This window comes from Lontra canadensis, unplaced genomic scaffold, assembly GCF_010015895.1.
Source record: "Lontra canadensis isolate GAN:19392208 unplaced genomic scaffold, GSC_riverotter_1.0 scaffold77, whole genome shotgun sequence".
Lineage (NCBI taxonomy): Eukaryota > Metazoa > Chordata > Mammalia > Carnivora > Mustelidae > Lontra > Lontra canadensis.
In genome coordinates, this window is record NW_022631071.1 from 5,960,887 (window position 1) to 5,982,469 (window position 21,583).

General features: G+C 38.3%; 1 long non-coding RNA gene across 1 annotated transcript in view; it reads left to right on the forward strand.

The window, feature by feature from the left end:
* Positions 1 to 18,482, forward strand: part of LOC116881764 — an 87,083-nt gene extending 68,601 nt beyond the window's left edge. Inside the window, exon 3 of the long non-coding RNA XR_004385484.1 lies at positions 18,199 to 18,482. This is a non-coding gene — a long non-coding RNA (uncharacterized LOC116881764). The remainder of the gene's footprint in view (positions 1 to 18,198) is intronic.
* The last annotated feature ends 3,101 nt before the right edge of the window (positions 18,483 to 21,583 follow it).

A 21,583-nucleotide genomic window follows, 5' to 3' on the forward strand; every position in this document is an offset into this window, starting at 1 on the left:
GTGCATTGCTTAAGCCCCATCTCCCATTTAACCCACTCCCACCCACCTCCCCTCTGGTAAACATCACTTTGTTCTCTATACTTAAGTCCTTTTCTTGGTTTTCCTTTCATTTTTTCCCTGCTATGTTCCTTTGTTTTATTTCTTAAATTCCACATATGAATGAAATCATGTGGTATTTGTCTTTCTCTGTCTGACTTATTTCCTTAGCATAATACTCTCTAGCTCCATCTACTTAATTACAAATGGCAAGATATCATTCTTTTTTATGGCTCAGTAATATTCCATTGTACATATATACCACATCTTCCTTATCCATTCATTAGTGGATGGATATTTGGCCTCTTATTGGAAAGTTTTAAATAATAATAGCTGTATCTTATAATTATTTCTATTTTCCAAGTATCTATTTAGCACCTTGCACATAAGTCATTTAATAAATTTAGGCTTAATAATTGATTAGACCAATGGTCTTCAAGCTCTAACATGCATCAGAATCAGTGGATTGATAAATCACAGATTACTGGACCCTATTGCTAGAGTCTATAATTTATTAAACTTGGAGTGGAATTTGTTAATTTGCATTTCTAACCAGTTCCCAGGTGATGCTAATATGGTCTTCAAACCACATATTGATAGCTACTGGTTTAGACTATATTTGTGAGCTGTTGGGAGATTACACATACTTCATTTATTTTATTCTATTTATTTTGTTTAAGAGAGAGAGAGAGAGAGCATGTGAGCAAGGGGGAGGGGTGGAGGGCGAGGAAGAGAAAGAATCTTTTTTTTTTTAATAAAGATTTTGTTCATTCATTTGAGAGACAGAGAGGCAGAGAGAGCACAAGCAGGGGAAGAGGCAGAGGGAGAGGGAGAAGCAGACTCTTGGCTGAGCTGGGAGCCCAACGTGGGGCTCAATCCCAGGACCTGGAGATCATGACATGAGCTGAAGGCAGACACTTGAACATCTGAGACACCCAGGCACTCTGGAAAGAGAGAATCTTAAGCAGGCTGCATGCCTAAGGCAGAGCCCAATGTGGGGCTCAATCTCATGACCCTGAGATCATGACCTGAGCCAAAATCAAGATTTGGACACAACCAACTTAGCCACCCCAGCACCCCAAGAGATTACACATACTTTAAATCTCTCTTTAAATCCTACTTCTTCCAGTTCCTTCTTCCTCAGAATAGTGGCTCTTTTTCCCAACATGTATTTCATATCCCCTTTACATCTCACAATATTTATCATAATCTTTCTTATTTATAAGTTGTTTATATAATGTCTTTATCTTGACTGAAGAACTATTTTATATGCACTAGGTCAATAAAGTTGACACAAACAATAAAGTTTGTGTCCCTGAATTAAGAAGAGTAACTCCAATAAGAGATGCCTAATTATTCTTCACTTTTTGTCCTAATTATTGTTAGTGACACATTCTAACTGCAGGGAAGGTCAAATATTCCCTGCTAACAACTCCATCTTCTAGAAGGAACAACTCTAATAAGGGTAAAGAACACATAATTTGAGAGTTTTGGTGTGAGAAACAAGGAAGTAAAAGTTCAAACTTCAGGTTTGCTCACATGAAAAGGTGTGGTAAGGTGGACCTTCTCCGTTTTGGGGACCCCCAATAATTCTTTTTATGAAAAGCCAAGTGAGGATAATGTAATTGTCTGGGGCACAGAAAGCAGTTTAAGCAATTCTACAATAGGTTTTTCAAGGAAGATTTTCCCTTTGTTCAACTTCATAATATCAAAGTGTAAGAACTGAGGGTTGAGAGAAGTAAGGGTCAAGACCAGAAAGTGGTCCCTGGTATAAGGGCTAAGAAGTCACTCTTGTTAATTCCAGTCTGGGTGCTAGGCTTGGATGGGGATTGGGTACGTAATAAGTCATCTTTATTCACATGTGGTCCAGCCCAGTTTAACCGGAGACTACATAAAGATTTGAAGCTATAACTAGCTAGAATGAAGTGTGCATTTATTCAGTGTCTCCTATATGCTACATATATTCCTCAGGAATCTTGCACAGGAACAGGCGGCATGATGCAATCTGAAGATTTGAAGATTTAGGTCACCAGTCACCTCTCTTCCCATCAGTGTTATGACTAGCATATGTACCTATTATGTAGGGATGTAGCTTATTTCATGAAAAATATGATTATAATATCATCAATAGATGAAATAATGATATAATGAAATTATAATAATTTCATTATAATGAATTTATATCATTATATAATTTCATTATGATGGATTTATATCATCATTATAATGAAATTATATTATCAATCATATTCATGAAATTATATCATTATTTTAATTGAAGAGGTGAGTTGTTTTCAGGGTTCATTTGATCTTTTAAAAGAAAATTTGACTGCCATGCTATTTCTATTACAAAGTCCGAGTTTTGCAATAGATATATCATTAGAAGAAGCTGGGATGTTTTTACTAGTATAGGTTCCTCATTATTTTATTCTCCTGGAGGAAATAGCTCTTAAAAGTCTCATAATTTCTGTAAGTTCTCTACAAGTGAAAATGTTTGGTATTATGAAGAGTTAATTTATGGGGCGCCTGGGTGGCTCAGTGGGTTAAAGCCTCTGCCTTCAGCTTGGGTCATGATTCCAGGGTCCTGGGATCAAGCCCCACATCAGGCTCTCTGCTCAGCAGGGAGCCTGCTTCCTCCTCTCTCTCTCTGCCTGCCTCTCTGCCTACTTGTGATCTGTATTTGTCAAATAAATATATAAAATCTTTAAAAAAAGAGTTAATTTATCATTAGCACCTACCCATCAATAAAACTATTTTTCACAGGTAACTCTAAATGATCTTATATTATTGTAAAAGAGCACAGTTGGAATAAATCATAATTACATTTCTTTTATCTGGAAATGAAAAATCATTTCCTCAGGTCTTTACTCACACTGAACTATTAAATATGTATTCTAATAAGCTACATTCAACTTTTTTTTCTTTTAATGCACTGTCTTTATTGGCTTCTTTCTTTCCCCCATTTCACTTACTGATTTGCATTTCTGTTTATGCCAGCATCATCTAATAAGGCCATGACTTACTCAGCAAAATCCTACTACTTCTGGTGACTCACCAAGCTTATACAATGTGCTTTCACATAAAACTTTTTCATTGCAGCATGCTATGTGAACTATTTTGGTAAAAATTTTATAATGCTGCTTTGTAATGAAATTAATGAAAATTAAGGATACAATTTTAAATTAGCTTGTAGAAAGCCATTATCTATCATTCTGACCAGAAAAGCAGTAGGCCCTATATCATTTGAATAATATGCTAGCAGGAAGGGCCTGTCACTTATCCTAAGTCTTAGTATCATATTCTTGATATGTCATATACATGATAGTCTAATTATATTTAATAAAAACAGATATATAAAAAGCAAAAATCACTTATCAAGATTCATTTCTTTTTTTTTTAAAGATTTTAGTTATTTATTTGACAGATAGAGATCACAAGTAGGCAGAGAGGCAGACAGAGAGAGAGAGGAGGAAGCAGGCTTCCTGAGGAGCAGAGATCCTGATGTGGGGCTCGATCCCAGGATCCTGGGATCATGACCTGAGCCGAAGGCAGAGGCTTTAACCCACTGAGCCACCCAGGTGACCCCAAGATTCATTTCTTAAACTATGATAACGTCTATAAGCTGCCATGTAATTTACTAAATAAAAATACCACAGTAATTTAACCTCAAGCATTTGGGATTAGTTCATTATATATTTTGAGGGGGAAATATTTCTGAAGGATTAAAAATGTTTAGTGATGAATTTGGAGTTTTTAAATTGTGAAAATTCAAGTGTGCTTATGTTTTATTACTCTTTCTAATAAAACTACTAGAAAAGCAATTAATCTTTCATGGATATAAATATAAAAGTGAATGATTTTCCTAAAAGAGACAACTACTGTGAAGGGAACAGAAATTCATAGCGCATGCTCCCTAATAAGTCCATGACATAATATAGTATCTTCCTTTGTATAGTATTTGCTATGCACAAATTAAAAGTAGCTGATTGACATCAGTGTTAGACAATTCTCACAAATGTTGATTTTCAAATCTGTGGGTATATACAATAAATATTATATAGTGCTTATTTTTTTTTCCATCTAAAATAAGTGGGACCTACATTACCACTGGGTCAAAAATCCAGAAATGTGTCTCTGTAATTGGTTCATGTGTACATGTACACACACACACACACACACACACACACACACACACACACACACAAAGACAGAGAGAACTTCTTGACAATTGAAAGGAATTGACCAGTGATCAATCACTGCTGTCAGAAGTAAGAGGTAGTTAAGAGAGTGTTGGTAAATCCCGCCTCCCATGCATACTGTTCTGACAACTGGAAAATGATCCCAGTAGAATGAAGAAGACAAAAATATGTCAATGTAATGATAGTAAAATAAATGCTTGAAGGAGTAGCTCAACCTGTCACCTGGACCTGATCATGTTGCTCCATTTCTGTTGACAAGTAGTATGTCTCTTTGCATTTCATAACTTGAAAGTTGATTAAGACTTCAAAAATGGAGCAATTCTAGATGATGGTTAGCTCCAAGATGTGACCATGGGAGTGAGTGGCTAAACGTCCACATTAAAATATCCTTAGTTTCCTATGTGTTAATCTACTTTTATAATAAACATTATTGGGGTATGTGGAAGGCAGCATTCTAAGATGACCCAAACAACTCTTAAAATCTTCTCCCCTTAACTCTGGGTGGAACCTGGGAGTATGTGAAATATCACTCCTATCATTATGCCATATTTAGTAAGAGAAAGGATTTTGCAAATGTAATTAACTAATCACAGGAACACTTAAAAGGAACGAGACACTTTCTAGAGAGAGAAATTTGAATCTTGACAGGGATTTGATGCAAAAAAGATTCATCCATTGTTGAATTTAAAGATGGAAAAATCCATCAGCCATGTGGTACCCATATTTATGACTTATAGAACTGTGAGCTAATAAATAAGTGTTATTTTAAGCCACTATATTTGGGTTGGTTTGTTATGAAGCATTAGAAAATTAATATGTGACCTTTTGCATATAACAAAATGCACCCATTTTAAGTTTGTAGTTTGATGAGTTGTGACAAATGCATACACCACCACAATAAGATGTAGAGCGTTAATATTATGCCCCAAATTCTCTCATGTTCCATTACTATCAATCCATCCTCCACAGCAGCAAGCAACCACTTGTCTGATTTTTGTCACTCTGTGTTAAATATTGACTGCTTTTCTCTGTCTCTCTCTCTCTTTTTCTCTGTTTTCATTTTAGTGTAATGATCAGTTTTATATTTTCTTATACCTCCAAATTCCTTTAGTAACCATTCTGAGTATGTAGAATAGTCTCTCTAGGTATTTATTAGTTAATTAATTTAAAAAATATTTGCTGCAGATGGTACTGGCACAAAAATAGACACGCAGACCAGTGGAACAAAGTAGAGAGCCCAGATATGGACTGGCAACTCTATGGTCCAATAATCTTTAACAAAGCAGGAAAAAAAAATCAGTGGAAAAAAGTCTCTTCAATAAAGGGTGCTGGGAAAATTGGACAGCTATGTACAGAAGAATGAAACTCAACCATTCTCGTACACTGTACACAAAGATAAACTCAAAATGGATGAAAGACCTCAATGTGAGACAGGAATCCATCAAAATCCTAGAGGAGAACATAGGCAGTAAGCTCTTTGACATCAGCAACAGCAACTTCTTTCAAGATATGCCTCCAAAGTCAAGGGAAACAAGCAAAAATGAACTTTTGGGATTTCATCAAGATCAAAAGCTTCTGCACAGCAAAGGAAACAGTCAACAAAATAAAGAGGCAACCCACAGAATGGGAGAATATATTTGCAAATGACACTACAGACAAAGGGCTGATATCCAAGATCTATAAAGAAATTCTCAAACTCAACACACACAAAACAGATAATCACGTCAAAAAATGGGCAGAAGACATGAACAGACACTTCTCCAAAGAAGATATACAAATGGCTAACAGACACATGAAAAAATGTTCATCATCATAAGCCATCAGGGAGATTCAAATCAAAACCACATTGAACTACCACCTTCCACCAGTCAGAACAGCTAAAATTAATAAGACATTAAACAACAAGAATTGGAGAGGATGTGGAGAAAGGGGAACCCTCTTACACTGTTGGTGGGAATGCAAGTTGGTGCAGCCACTTTGGAAAACAGTGTGGAGATTCCTTAAGAAATTAAAAATACCCTATTACCTTATGACCCTGCAATCACACTACTTGGTATTTACCCCAAAGATACAGATGTAGTGAAAAGAAAGGTCATCTGTACCCCAATGTTCTTAGCAGCAATGGCCACCATTGCTAAACTGTGGAAAGAGCCAAGATGCCCTTCAACAGATGACTGGATAAAGCAGATATGGTCCATATATATAATGGAGTATTATGCCTTCATCAGAAAGGATGAATACCCAACTTTTGTATCAACATGGACAGGACTAGAGAAGATTATGCTGAGTGAAATAAGTCAAGCAGAGAGTCAATTATATGGTTTCACTTACTTAAGAAGCATAAGGAATAACACAGAGGACATTGGGAGTTGGAGAGGAGAAGTAAGTTGGTGGAAATCAGAGGGGAAGACGAACGATGAGAGACTGTGGACTCTGAGAAACAAACTGAGGGTTTTGGAGGGGAGAGGGTTGGGTGGTTGGGTGAACCTGGTGGTGGGAATTAAGGAGGGCATGTATTGCAGGGAGCACTGGGTATGGGGCATAAACAATGACTCTTGGAACACTGAAAAAAAAAGAAAATTACAAAAAAAAGATGTCAATATATACAATATATAAAATGAAATATTACTCAGCCATCAGAAAAGATGAATACCCAACTTTTTCATCATCATGGATGGGACCAGAGATTGCTGAGTGAAATAAGTCAGGGAGTCAGTTATCATATAGTTTCACTTATTTGTGGAACATAAGGAATAGCATGGAGGACATTAGGAGAAGGAAGGGAAAAGCAAAGAGGGGAAAATCGTAGGGGGAGATGAACCATGAGAGACTGTGGACTCTGAGAAACAAACTGAGGGTTTTAGAGTTGAGGGAGTTGGGGGGATGGGTGAGCCTGGTGGTGGGTATTAGGGAGGGCAAGTATTGTATGCAGCACTAGGTGTTATATGTAAACAATGAATCTTGGAACACTACATCAAAAACTAATGAAGTATTGTATGGTGACTAACATAACACAAATAAAAAATATATTTGCTGCATACTGGGTCTGAATCAGGGTCTCTTCCAGGCACTGGAAGTACTCTAATAGATGAAATTGTTAGTCTATCCTTTATGTAGTATCCACTCCAAAGATTCTAGGAGGTTGACTGTTTTTTTTTTTTTTTTTTTTGATGGTGTGACTGGCTCCCTGACTGTGAGTCCTCTAAATTCCACTGCTGAGACCATATAAACCTTATTTATATTCACCTCACCTCAGGTTTTTAGATAAAGTTGTCTAAGTAGACAAGCCTCAAGCTCTGAGTACAGATATCAAGTTTATTTGCTGCATTGTTTCATGAATTTGTATAGGAGATGCATTAATTAAGTCTCTGTCTTCAATCTTTGTCCAATGATCAATCCTTCTAGGTTGAGGTCCAGCTGTATCCTTTGAGGATCATGACTCCCCACTCTGGATAAACACTATAATCACTTGTGAAGACATTAAAAAATACTGATGTCTCTTCTTACTCCATTAGGCTTGAGTCTGGGCATTGATATTTGTTAAAAGGTCTAACATATCTAATAATTTTAGTTTGCAGCTAAACCTCTAGTCCTTTCATTGAGTAGCATTCTGCTTTTTGAACCTATACCTGTGATGAGGTTCCTACTTGCTGTTGCTCAGTAGGTATGTCTTCTGTACCCCATCTTTTTCCTTCTGTGGTGACCACTGAAGCTATGTGTTGAAAATAACTTGTAAGGTGGAAGGAGCTTGGGTCCTTGAATCACTGAATGGAAGGTCTCTCACTGAATTCTGTACTAGACTCTTGTAGACACTGCTAGTTGTCTACTCAATATCTATTCTCTCCTTCATACTTACAAACAGAATTACTACACACTTGAGGATGTCAGTGTGTTCAGATAAAAAAATTATATGTCCTGATCTCCTTTACAGATAGGATTACAACCATTATGTATCCATGAGGATGAGAGTCACGTGCTGTAGTGATGGCCAATGAAAACAATAAGGGAGACTAGTAATCTGATGACAATGAGAGTTGGCATATAACCCCTAGTGTAAAAATCTCCAGATTTTTAATTACAGAAAAGGAAAAAACTCATGTAAACCAATATTTTTTTAAAGATTTCTAGTACTGATAACAAAATATAATTCCTGATTCATATATTTCTAATGTCATACTTTCCATATTTTTAGGAACCCTATCTATTATCACCCTCTGGCTCTTTCTTAACTACCTGGCCATCTATCTGCATTACCTTCTGTGGCTTGGTATTTGGATATCTGTTATTTCCTTGTGAATCAGTGCTGTCTCCTGATCCTTGGTCATCTCCAGTTTGATCTGTCTTACCTTGAACAGAAACTTCTCCCATTTGGTCAAAGTTAGAGTGAGTATGTAACAATCACTTCAAGGCAGACTCTAAATGCTTCTCAACTAATGTAATGCAACAACTTGAGTCTCTCAGTATATTTTCTATATTCATTTATCTCAAAATCAAATTTAGATAGTCTTGCCAGCTCCATTTTCAGGTGAAAGTAAAAGAAATAGTAGTATATAGTAATATATAGATTATATGATTAACAACACCCTGTGAAATCCATCATTTAAGGAATAGAGGAGATTGGATAGTATGAGCTATGATTTATAGGCAGGAGGATACCACTTATCACCTCTAAGAGGATCTGTTACACATACTGGCTTTGTTCATGTTGTGTAGTGTATTGTTTTCCAGGTAAGGTAAATCTCACATCCCTATTAAAGTTGCTTATTTCCTTTGTATATCTGTAAAAGTAGGAAAGTAATAAAGCATGTGTACAAGAAAACTCATGGGCCAGTAACTCTTGTTCTCAATCTGAGAGGTTGAAAGTGAAAATGTGGGCTTGTTTGTGTAGCATGGTCTTGTTGTTTGAAGACCATTCCCTGATGAAAGCAGTGATGAAGGGATGTAGGAAAGTCACACCTATGGGTGTCTCTGTGGCTTCCAGTTTGCCCATTATCACCTTGAGAAAACCAAGCTTTGTGTATTCATTAATTTAAACAAGAAAAAGAAAACATATTAGTTTATTTAGGGACAATTTATAATCATTTCTATTTATAAGAGAAAGTAAAGTCAAGGACAAATGAAAAACACAAACTCTTTCCTAAAACTATTTTAAGCATTAGTTTGACCTCCTTAATAATCAAATTGTTTACTCTTTTAAAAAAGCTGCTGATAAATAGTGAAACTGTTTTATTAGTTAATCTGTACACCATATCCCAGCCATTTTGGGGGCTTTGGGGGCAAATACACAGTGTGTTGAGATGTTCTAAATCTCCTACATCTCTTTTGCATAATATTGACAAATAACAAGGACGTGGTAATAAATGAAGAGAAAAAGGGTAATAATGTATTATCCTATTCTGGGTTCCAACACCAAGGCCAGGTCCATATTCATCATGACTGGAACAGTATTTTGGTGATTCACTTGATAATGGTAGATAAAAAGAAAAGTATGGTCAAAATACATCTTGTTAGCCAGGAGATTAGAGTTGAGAAAAGTTGAGGTGAAAGGGAAGTCACACATTCTGGGATGTGAAGGTCAAGGAATAGATTCAAAATTTCAGTTTGTTCTACATGGAGCTAAAGATGGAGTTGAAGTAAAGCTGGAGATTTTATAGTTAGCTTTATGGTTGTCACCATCCATACCTACAGTAGAAAGTTTTGGATTTAAAACAGCAATACCTTTATATTTAAACAAAGTCTCCTTAAGTTTTGAGGAGTTTCATCTGGTAGTATCATACTTTCATGGCTTCTGCCACTAAGTTTGTTGCTCCTTTTTTGAGTCATCGGGAAAAGAAAGAGAAAGGTGAACATGTGGGTCCAGGATCATAGAGAATAACTAAGCTATGGAACTGACTCCTACAGAAAGTGGCTATTGATGCCAATGCCAGTGTCCAAAGGATTGGAGATGACTGAGACTTGTTCATCATGGCAACAGCCAAGTTACAACCCTTTCATTTCTAGAAACTTATCCTATGGAAATAACCAAGGATATGCTCCCAAAGGATAACTTTAAATAAGTTCTTCTCAATATTGTTTATGATAAAGAGGAAAGCTAAATGCCCAACAATGAAGGAATAGTTACATAGGTATAGTACATACACACATCTATATAAGGGAATATATATGCAAACAAAAACTATTTTAGAAAAATATTTATTAACAAAGGTAAAGCTAACTTTAAAAAGGAGATTACACAAAAAAGTATAATACATAAAAAGTAGAAATTTCCCCACACTGTATTCCCATTATCTGCATTATTCTAATAGTACTTATCACCATGACACAGTCTATATTTACATGTTTATTTTTAGTGTATGTGTTTTTTCCCCTCATTAGAATATGTTGTACCCAAGTTTTTGCGTCCGAGAGACCACCAAGGAGCCAAGCACCGATGCAATCACACAAGGGTTTATTTGACAAGATTAAGCTTGGTCCCAAGTATACCCAACACAGCGGAGTAGAGACTCAGACCCTGAGCTTAGTTAAGGCAGGGGTATTTATGGGTTCCTGTTACTAAAGCAGGGTGGGGATTCCTGGAACCAAAGCAAGATGGGGGTCTCTGGAACCAAAGCAAGGTGGTGGTCTCTGGAACCAAAGCAGGGTGGGGCTTCCTGGAACCAAAGCAGGGTGGGGGAAAGTTCAGCCCTTGGGCACAGGGGTCTGAGATGGCTGCCGGAGCTAAGATGGCTGTACCTATGTTAAGGCTAAACGTGAGGTGGGATGGCCTTGATTTTTCTCGGCCTCCACAAATATAAGCTCAATGAGAGCAGGGACTTTATTTTGTTCATTAGTTTGTTCCCACTCTTAGTAAAATGTCTGGTGTACAGTGGATGCTTAATAAATATCTGTTGAATGAATGGCAGAACAATTATAGTGTGTGTCATAGATTAACACAAAGTAAAGAAGAAGAGAAGAATGGCTTACACATAGCCTGGGTGATGATTAGAAAAGATATCCTGGAGGAAGTGATACCTGAATCTGTTTTTTAGCAGGGGCAAAAGATTTTTGGTAGTGTCCTGTTATCTTTAGACTGATTGCCCAGAACCATAATAGGACTACATTCCCAACTTGAAATACTATTGTGACTTAGAGTCTCGTTGCTGTGATCCATTTGTTAGTAGACTTCCTCAGAATTATCTGCTTATAAATACTGCAATTGATTGCCTGGTTCTTCTGCAGAGACCAATCCCAAGATGAGTTCATTCCCCATTCTGTCCTTATTTAGCTTCAGGGTCTGGATCCTGTGTTGTTAGTGGGCCAGTTGGGGACTGCCTTGGGCTTGAATTGAGTCAGACCAGGCATTTACCAGAGATTAAGTAGCACCAAACTGCATGACATTTTCCTGTGTTGTCCCCTGAGCAGCTTTTGTTGGTTAATGGGGCCTGCAGTCAGGCCAGCTGTCTGCCCCCAGCCCACTATTGGGTCCCTAGTAAGACCAGTGTGTGTGGTTATCTTCTCCTCTCCCTGGGGTAGGAGTCCCTTGAGAGTGGTGCTGGTCTCTGTCCAGGCTGCTTGCACACTGCTAGGCTTGTAGTACTGCTTTGGATGGGCTTGGGTCAAGAACATACTGGAGGGGGTGGGACTGCAACATGCACAGGGCTGGAGAGGCAGGGTAGCAAGTTTTGTCAGCTGGTGGTCCCCTACAGGAGGGACCCTGCAGCAATGGGACTGAGGCAGGTCAGTCCTAGGAGATGGATTCACAGAAGCACAACACAAGAGTTGGGGGTGTCAGGGTGCTGGTGCAAGCATGGTAGGAGATGACTGTCAGTATTGGTTTCCCCTGGTAGCTGGGTATCTAGGCTGGGGGTGGGGAAAGAAAGTGCCCGTCAGCTCCTTTGTTCCTGGAGGAATCCCCCACCAATATCTATCCCTCCAGGACATACTCTAAAATGAATAAACAACTCTCCTTCCATCTGCCCCAGGTGTTTTTTCAAACTGCAGGCTTTATCTCTGCAGGTTGTTTGTCCTGCTGTGTCTTTAAGGGTGGAGACTCAGTTTCTCACCTTTCTGGTTCTCCAGATTTTTGAAATTCCGGGTTTTAAGTCCTACTTCTTTTAAGAACTCAGGAAATTCAGCCCCTCTGGTTTTCAAAGCCAAATGTTATGGAGATTCATCTTCCCCGGGTAGGCTTCCCTGATGTGAGGGTCCGTTTCTCTCTCCAATCCTTGCCCTGAGCTCCCTCGCTCCCAAGGACATGACTCTGTTTAGCATCCAACTGCTTCTCCTTCTCTGCTATTCCTACCCTCTTCTAGGTGGCCTGACCTCTTCTCTATGTTTAACTGTGGAAAGTCTGTTCTGTCAATCGTCAGGTCATTTTCTCAAAAGCGTAGTTTTTTTAAGTTCAAAACGAAACAAAAGGTAGAACTGACTTCCTCATGAATTGAAATACAGAAGTTCAGTTATCAGTTTTAAATACTGTGTCTCAAAAATTAAACTCTACTCATAAATTGATCAATATATGGCCCCATGTTCATTAAAGGACATGTTGTATTATATCAAACACTTTATTATTCAATGTAAGTGTCACAAAATGAAACATTTGGAATGTGGGCTAAATACATTTACATTCCAAGTATCACATTGTCGACATTGAAATTGTGGGATTGAGTTAAAATGTTATCATTATTAAAATTAGTCATAGCATAGGGGCACCTGGGTGGCTCAGTGGGTTAAGCCTCTGCCTTCAGCTCAGGTCATGATCTCAGGGTCCTGGGATCAAGCCCCACATTGGGCTCTCTGCTCAGCAGGGAGCCTGCTTCCTCCTCTCTCTCTGCCTGCCTCTCTTCCCTACTTGTGATTTCTCTCTCTGTCAAATAAATAAATAAAAATCTTAAAAAAATAAAATTAGTCATAGCATAGTTAATTACTTGAAAGAATTATAATATCATCAAGGGTGGTTAGATAGGTGGGAAAATCAATTATATAAGATCTCCCATGTAAAGTTTTAAAAATGAAAGAACATTTGGTATATATCCAGTAGAAATGTAGTTGGTTCTTAGGCAAGACAAAAGCACCAAGGTAACTCCCGCCAGGATTTATGTAAAATAAAATTGCATGGTATCTAGTTGTATTGTAATGTTGACAGAATAAAGAGTTTAGTCTTTTGGAGTAAAAGACAAAAATATTTAAAAGCATATAATATTTTATGTGGGTACTGTAAGGGCCTACTTAGCCAGAGTGAGACATTTTGTTGTTTATGCAGTAAACTTAGATTAAACCTGCCCCTTCCCCCAAGAGGAAAGCGCTTAGAAACAGAATTGGTGAAATACGGCCAAATAGGCCCTGATAACGAAGTCCAGATTCAAGGACGTGTCCGGCCAGATGAAAATGTCCAATCAAGGGAAAGCACACGTATTACCCACCAGGGAGTGTGAGCCCCCACCTTTTGGGCACTAGACAAAGGCGCCAATTCTAGCCAAGGTCATAGGCTGAATTAGATGACTATCATGGGGTAGAATGTAATTCAATTGGCCACCTGTGTGTGGCCAGGCTCAACCATATGGCCTTTACTCTATAAAAGTTAGTCTGTGAAACTGGGAGGGGTTGCCTCTTTGCAAGAGATGGCCCTGGCCGGTCAGTTTGATTCTCGATGCTTGGTGCGAAATAAAGCTTTGCTTGACCTTCGCCTTGTATCAGTCTTGTCCTTTTGTCTACGGACCCTTTCAGGTACCTTATGACATACAATATGAAGATGATCAGACTGAAAAGCTGATGGTGAAGTTTTTTCAAATGATTAGCCTCTATTACCATACCTTAAACCCAGCAGAGCAAAAAGTTCTCTTTTATGTTAATATATTTTGCATTTGAATGAAAATATTTCACTAGAGATATAATAATTATATATAACAGAATTATAGACCCTCTGAGTTGAGGGAACTTGCATATCATCTGATTGAAACCTTTAGTTTGCTGAGGCAAAGCAGGAGCTCTGTTTGACTTTTCCAAGGCCACAGGGCAGATCTGGGACTGGAATCCAGATTTTTTTTCTTTCTCCTGGTCCAAAACTCATTCTTCTGTAACATATTGCTTTACATTTGAGAAAAATGTGCAATTTTACAAAGCACTCAAGATTTTTAGAAGTCAAATTAAACATATAGATGACAGTTTCCAGAATGCCAAACATATAAGTACTCCCCTTACACTGATAGGCAATGAAGTATGATTTTTTTAAATTTTTTATTATTTTTTAAAATTTCTCTTCAGTGTACCAGAATTCATTGTTTATGCACCACACCCAGTGCTCCACGCAATACATGCACTCCATAATACCCACCACCAGGCTCCCACAACTTCCCACCCTCGGCCCCTTCAGAACCCTCAGATTGTTTTTCAGAGTCCATAGTCTCTCATGGTTCATCTCCCCCTCCAATTTCCCTCAACTCCCTTCTCCTCTCCATCTCCCCATGTCCTCCGTGTTATTTCTTTTGCTCTACAAATAAATGAAACCATATGATAATTGACTCTCTCTGCTTGACTTATTTCACTCAGCATAATCTCTTCCAGTCCTATCCATGTTAATACAAAAGTTGGGTATTCATCCTTTCGAAGCATGATTAAAAAAAAAATTCTATCTTTCATAAGACCATTGCATCAATTCACCTTTATTCCCCAAAATAATTTGAAGCAAACTCTTTATTTTGACCTGGATGATCTGTTGGGAAACATGACATATGTTCAATGAAACCTTTTAAATTTTAGTCAATGAAATAATTGGCCAATTTTTTTAAGATTTTATTTATTTATTTGATAGAGACCACAAGTGGGCAGAGAGGCAGGCAGAGACAGAGAGAGGGGGGAAGCAGGCTCCCCGCAAAGCAGAGAGCCCAATGTGGGGCTCGATCCCAGGACCCTGGGATCACGACCTGAGCTGAAGGCAAAAGCTTTAACCCACTGAGCCACCCAGGTACCCCAATAATTGGCCAATTTTAAGAAAGGAATTGCTTTAACCATTTTAAAGAACACTATTTGGATCAATTCACCTGCATTTATATCCATTGTGAATATGACTAAAATGATTGGAATGATCACATTTTGATTCATTTTAGTGGACATATATAATCATGACTGAGGCTTAATCTTGTCCTATATCCACAAGGTCCTTGATATTCCTCCAAAATTCACCTATTTGCACTTATTCACAAACATGGTTTCATGTTTTTGCAGTCCCCCACATTTCTCTTACATTATATTTCAGCTTATTTGACATATTCCCATAAACTGGCTTTTCAAAATTCACTAGAATTTTATCCCTCCTGTCCTCTCCCTCCAACATACAAAACATTCTCAATAATAGTTATTAACAAAGTCAGTTAAAATACAGATGCCTAGGGGCTCCTGGGTGGCTCAGTGGGTTAAGCCTCTGCCTTCATTCAGCTCAGGTAGTGATCTCAGGGTCCTGGGATCGAGCCCCACATCGGGCTCTCTGCTCAGCAGGGAGCCTGCTTCCCCTTCTCTCTCTGCCTGCCTCTCTGCCTCCTTGTGATCTCTCTCTCTGTGTCAAATAAATAAATAAAATCTTTAAAAAAAATACAGATGCCTATAGATAGCTAGTTACCCTCACATGTTAAGTGGCTCACTCTACTATGTGTTTTAAGATTATTTGAGAATAGTCAAAACATCCCAATATGTTAATTCAGTAAATGTCAAGTGTTTTCTTCTATATGCAATAGTAAGAAAGTACTCCAGGGATAGGTCATACCCAGAAGCCTTAAAAGTAATCCCTTAGAAATTGCTGTTATGGGTTAAATTATGATCCCTCAAATCATTTGTTGAAGTCTTAACCACCAGTTTCTCAAAATATGACCTTACTTGGAAATAAGGTCATTGCAGTTAGAATTAGATAAGATGAGATCATTACAGTAGTCTCTAAAATGACTGGTATCCTTATAAAAAGGGGAAATTTGGACATAGAGATAGGTACGCATAAAGATAAGACAATGTGAACATATAGACGGAGAAGAGAGTAATCGATGAGCCAAGGAGAGAGGCCTGAAACAGATCCTTTATTCATAGCCCTCAGAAGAAACCAATCCTGCTGATATCCTGATCCTGAATTAGCCTCCAGAACGATATATTTCTGTTGTTGCGGCCACTCAGTTTATGGTACAACAGTCCTATCAAATTAGCATACTTGCCTCTTTGGAATTCCAGACAAAAACCAAATACTTTAAAAAGTCACTTAAATAGACTTCATATTGATTAATTGAAGATCATAAAATAGAATCTACAGAAGTGACACCTGTTAAGGCCTTTAGTGTATATGGTAGGTTTTTAGTTTAACTAAGATCTCTAAACTGACTGAGAAATTTAGTTGAACAAAGGCTCAATTTCTTAACTAATCTTGTTTTATAACTCAAAATATATTTGAGGATCCCCTAATAACCATACACTAGGGATAGAGTAGTAAACAAAAATCAGCTGTGATTTCTGCTCTCATGAAGCTTATAGTCATGTTGAATATAACACTTCCATGTGTCTGTGTTTGTGTGAATGTATGTGTGTATGTATGCATGTGTGGATTTTTAAATTGAAGAGACCAAGGCATGGAGAGAAACAGTAATGGAACCAAAACTTAAGTGCTCACATGCAAATTATTTCATTTAATTTTCACACAATTCTATGAGATACTTATTATTATCTACATTTTAGAGATGAAGAAACTGAGACACAGAGAAAGTAAGAAACTGAGTAGTGGAACTGAGATTCAAACCTGGATATAACTGTAAAATTCTGTTTGTTCCATTAATTTAGTTTTTAGAAAGAAAATGAGGAGAAAAGAAGAATGTATGCACCTACATAATCCATATAGTGCTACATATGGATATTAGGGATTAATCCCAAAATATCAATATACTATGACTACATGTATATCTGAGGTAAATTCCTACATCTAGGGATTTGATTCAGTGCAAAGATAAAATTAATATCTGAACTGTCACCTTCACGAGGTGGGGATCCTGGTGATCGGAGCCAAAATGATGGGCGGACTGATGATCAGTAGGCATCTTTATTTCTTACAATGACTTCTTTTATTTATTTTTAAAAAATATTTTATTTATTTATTTGACAGACAGAGATCACAAGTAGGCAGAGAGGCAGGCAGAGAGAGAAGGAAGAAACAGGTTCCCTGGTGAGCAGAGGGCCCCATGCAGGGCTCGGTCCCAGGACCCTGAGATCATGACCTGAGCCGAAGGCAGAGGCTTTAACCCACTGAGCCACCCAGGCACCCCAGTTGCTTTGAAATTAGTATACTAATTTCAAATATACAATCACTTCTTTTATATCTTCCACAAGATCCCATTACAAACAGGATATAGATTTATGTGCAGGGCGTGGGCTACATGTGAGATGTGATTTATGTGCACTCAAGTGAGACAAGTGGACAATAATGATTATCTCTTAGCTTTAAATGACAAGAGCAAGTTAAGGATTCTTCACACTTATCAGATCTATCTAAAAGAGGACAGGAAAACACTCCGGGGATCCTCTCATGTTTATTCCAGGCATCGGCCCAGGAAGACTCTTGCCCTCCATCTCCTGGAGTTTGCTCACAGGATTTGACATGACCCCAGTCACATTGGCAAGGATCCAGGTTGTGTTCCAAAAATTCCCCCTTTTTTGTTTATTAATTGCAACATCGTAGGAGCCAGTTCCAAGCTAGATACCTGTTGTTTGTTCACTCATCATTTGAGGAGAGAGTACCTGCTGACGTAAAGGTCAGAAGAGCAACCATAGCCAAAAACAAGTTCTCAGGGGTCTGTGGGCTTCAGGTAGATCTTAAAACTGCTTCTCCTTTAGCTGACAGGGCCTTAATCTGATCCCATGTGGTTGGATTGGCCCTACGCTGATATGGTTGGGGGCTCTTCTTATGAAGGGACTGCACATGCATTTTGTGAGTGACTTCCTGTGTCTCTTGTATTTCCAGATCTTTCTTGGAGATCAGGGGTGAAGTGGTTATCAGCAGTGTCATCGGTTTTCCAGGGCCTGATGAGCCGAAGAGGAAGCCATAGTGTTTCGGAGGGTCCATCACTGGAATCTGAGGGAATAAGAGCAGACCCTCTGCCTTTCCTTAATAGGAAGCCAGGGAACCATTCATTAAAAGATTTGAACCAAATAAGAATAGATGCCTCAAGGGGTTGCTGTGATTGTGAGAAGTGTTTTTCCACTGCTGTCTGAATGTCGCCTTGGGTAAATTTGAAAAATTAAGAGTAAATAAAGAGTGCTAAAACATCCTTGGGGGTTCCCCCCCTTTTTTTTAATAATTGCAGTTTTAGTGTACGATGAGTTCATTCAACTATATCTTTTCCTTGTAGGTTATAAGGTATACCTGTAATATGATGAATCTGCCAATCAGAACAAAAGGCAGTACATTTGTGGCTTGTGTAAGCTGGTGAATTATCAGTTTTTATGGTAGTAGGGACCCCCATAACACTAAAAATTGCAATAGAGTAGAGCGGATGGCAGTAAAGGACTTGGAGGATTGAGGAACTGCCCAAAGAAATTTAGAAAATGTTTCAATAACATGTAAATAAGGTTGACAAGGAAAGAGACCGAAATGAGTTACATCCATTTGCCATAGTTTGTTGGCTTGGGAGCCATGAAGATTGGCTCCTGAAGGTGTAGGTGACAGTGCAAAGGTGCACAAATAGGACAGGATTGAACAATGTTATGCACCTTTCAAAGTGGAACATGGTAACAGTTGTGCAGTTGGTTAGCATTAGTATGCAAAACTGAGTGTTCATCTGCAGGTGATAGGACATGTCAAGTTATGTGCTTGATGGTTACCTTCTACCATGGGTTCTGGGAGAGAACAATGGGCCCTAATATGGGCGACATAGAGAGGATGGGAACATGATTATACAAGGGACTGTAGTTTTGTGAAAACGTGTAACATGGTTTTTTGTGTTGTAGATAGCTGAGCTGTTTTAATGGTGGGAAAGAGACCAACTACATAAGCCGAATCAGAAACTATGTTAAGTGCAGAAGATATTTAAGTTAACAGAGCAGTAAGAATGAATATTTCTGTTTGTTGTGCTGATGCACCCTCACTGAATTGAGAGGTTTAAGCCAGGTCCATGTATGCTTCCTTTTCTAGTCGAGGAGCCGTCAATATAATACACAGGAGCCCCTGGAATTGGACTAGTTTTACAGATATTAGAAATTACAAATGATGTCTTCTTTAGGAAATCCCATAATTTATCCACAGGGTAATGGTTTCCAATGGTTCCAGAATATCCTGCTAAAGCATTAAGGAAATAATCATTCAAAGGAAATAGGGAAGAAAAATATTTTATAGAAATAAGAAGAATGATAACATGAGAGTTGTATCCCAATATTTGAAGACATCTGGTTCGGCCAAGGATAATGAGATCTGCAAGGAGGTCAACATATGCAGTTAAAACCTTAGGAGCTCCAAGTAGATCCATTCTAAAGGTGATCCATTTCTAAAGGAGATCCATTTCAAGTTTCAAGTAGATCCATTCTAAAGGAGAGTCTTATTGAGCTATCAGCCCTGTAGGTGAATGGGGAGTAGGGAATAGAAATAACAGTAAATGTAATGTAGGATCATATTGATGAGAGAACACTTGATGAAGGTATTCTTCAAGGAACTGCAGTTCCTGTTTAGCCTGTGGTGTTAAGCTTTGAGAACTGTCAAGATTAGGGTCTCCCTCAAGAGTGGCAAATAGATTTGTAAGTTGATGTGTAGGGATACCCAACATTGGGTATCAATTAATATCTCTTATACCCCAATCAATTAATATCTCCTAATTAATATCTCCTAATACCCCAATTAATATCTCCTAATAATTTTTGGAAAATCATTTAGAGTACTTAAAGTATCTTGACGAATGGGATGCTTCTGAAGACGAAATGTGGTACGTTCTATAATACGACCTAAATAGGAGAAGGGTGGAGTAAATTGTACCTTTTTGGGAGGTATTATAAGACCAGCCTGTTGTAGGTATTGTTGTGTATTTGAAAACAATTGATGTAAGACCTCTAGGGTTGGGACTGCTGGTAAGATATCATCCATGTAATGGATAACATAACATGTGGGATATAATTGTCAAATGGGCTCAAGAATCTTTCCTCAAAATACTGGCACATCGTAGGAGAGTTAGTCATGCTTTGAAGGAGAATTTTCCATTGAAATCTTTGTAAAGGTTCTTGTTGATGTACTGTTGGAATTGAAAACGCAAAACGCTCTTTGTCTGAGGGGTGGATAGAAATAGTGTAAAAGCAGTGTTGTAAATCCAAGACTACTAAAGGCCATTTAGTGGGTATACAAGAGGGAGCAGGAAGTCCTCACTGTAATGCACCCATAGTTACCATTGCAGCATTAATATTATGGGGATCTATTAATAATCTTCATTTGCCTGACCTTTTCTTTACAACAAAATTGGAGTAAATTGGAGAACTCCAAGGAGAAAAAGAAGGTCCAATATGTCCCTTTTCCAAATGTTCTTGAATTACACCTTTTAGAGACTTCAGTTTTTCTAATGTGAGGGGCCATTGGAGGGTCCATATACACTTGTTACTTTTCCAGGTGATTGGAATTGGTGAAGGGGCTTTATCAACCCCAATGGCCCCTATATAAAACCCAGCCCAGTGTGAGTATCATTAGGATTAAGACCTAGAGGTTCAGGCACTCCTTGTACGTTTTTACCTAAGCCTTTCCCAGGAATATGCCCCATGATTTTCTTTTTTTTTTTTTTTTTTTTTTTTTTTTAAAGATTTTATTTATTTGTCAGAGAGAGAGAGGGAGAGAGAGCAAGCACAGGCAGACAGAATGGCAGGCAGAGGCAGAGGGAGAAGCAGGCTCCCTGCCGAGCAAGGAGCCCGATGCGGGACCCGATCCCAGGACGCTGGGATCATGACCTGAGCCGAAGGCAGCTGCTTAACCAACTGAGCCACCCAGGCGTCCCTGCCCCATGATTTTCATCATGCTTTTTACAAGTGAGGATGTAGGTATGTGAATTTCAGCATCCCATTGTTGTACTAAATCTTGTTCCCAGAGATTAATAGGTACGGGGGCAATGTAAGGTTGAACATGACCTTGTAATCCCTCTGGGCCCATACAGGGCAGAGGTCAGCTGCTTTGTCGCAATTGTTGAGTAGTTACATAGACAAGACCCTCAAGGGCATAATCAGCAGGCATTGTAGGCCATTGGCGTGGCCAACATTGACAAGAAATGATAGAGATATCTGCTCCAGAATCTAAAAGCCCTTCAAATATTCATCCCTTTATAGAAATATTCATTTGAGGTCAACTTCCTTCAAACAGTTTCTTAGAAAAATGAATCTTTTTA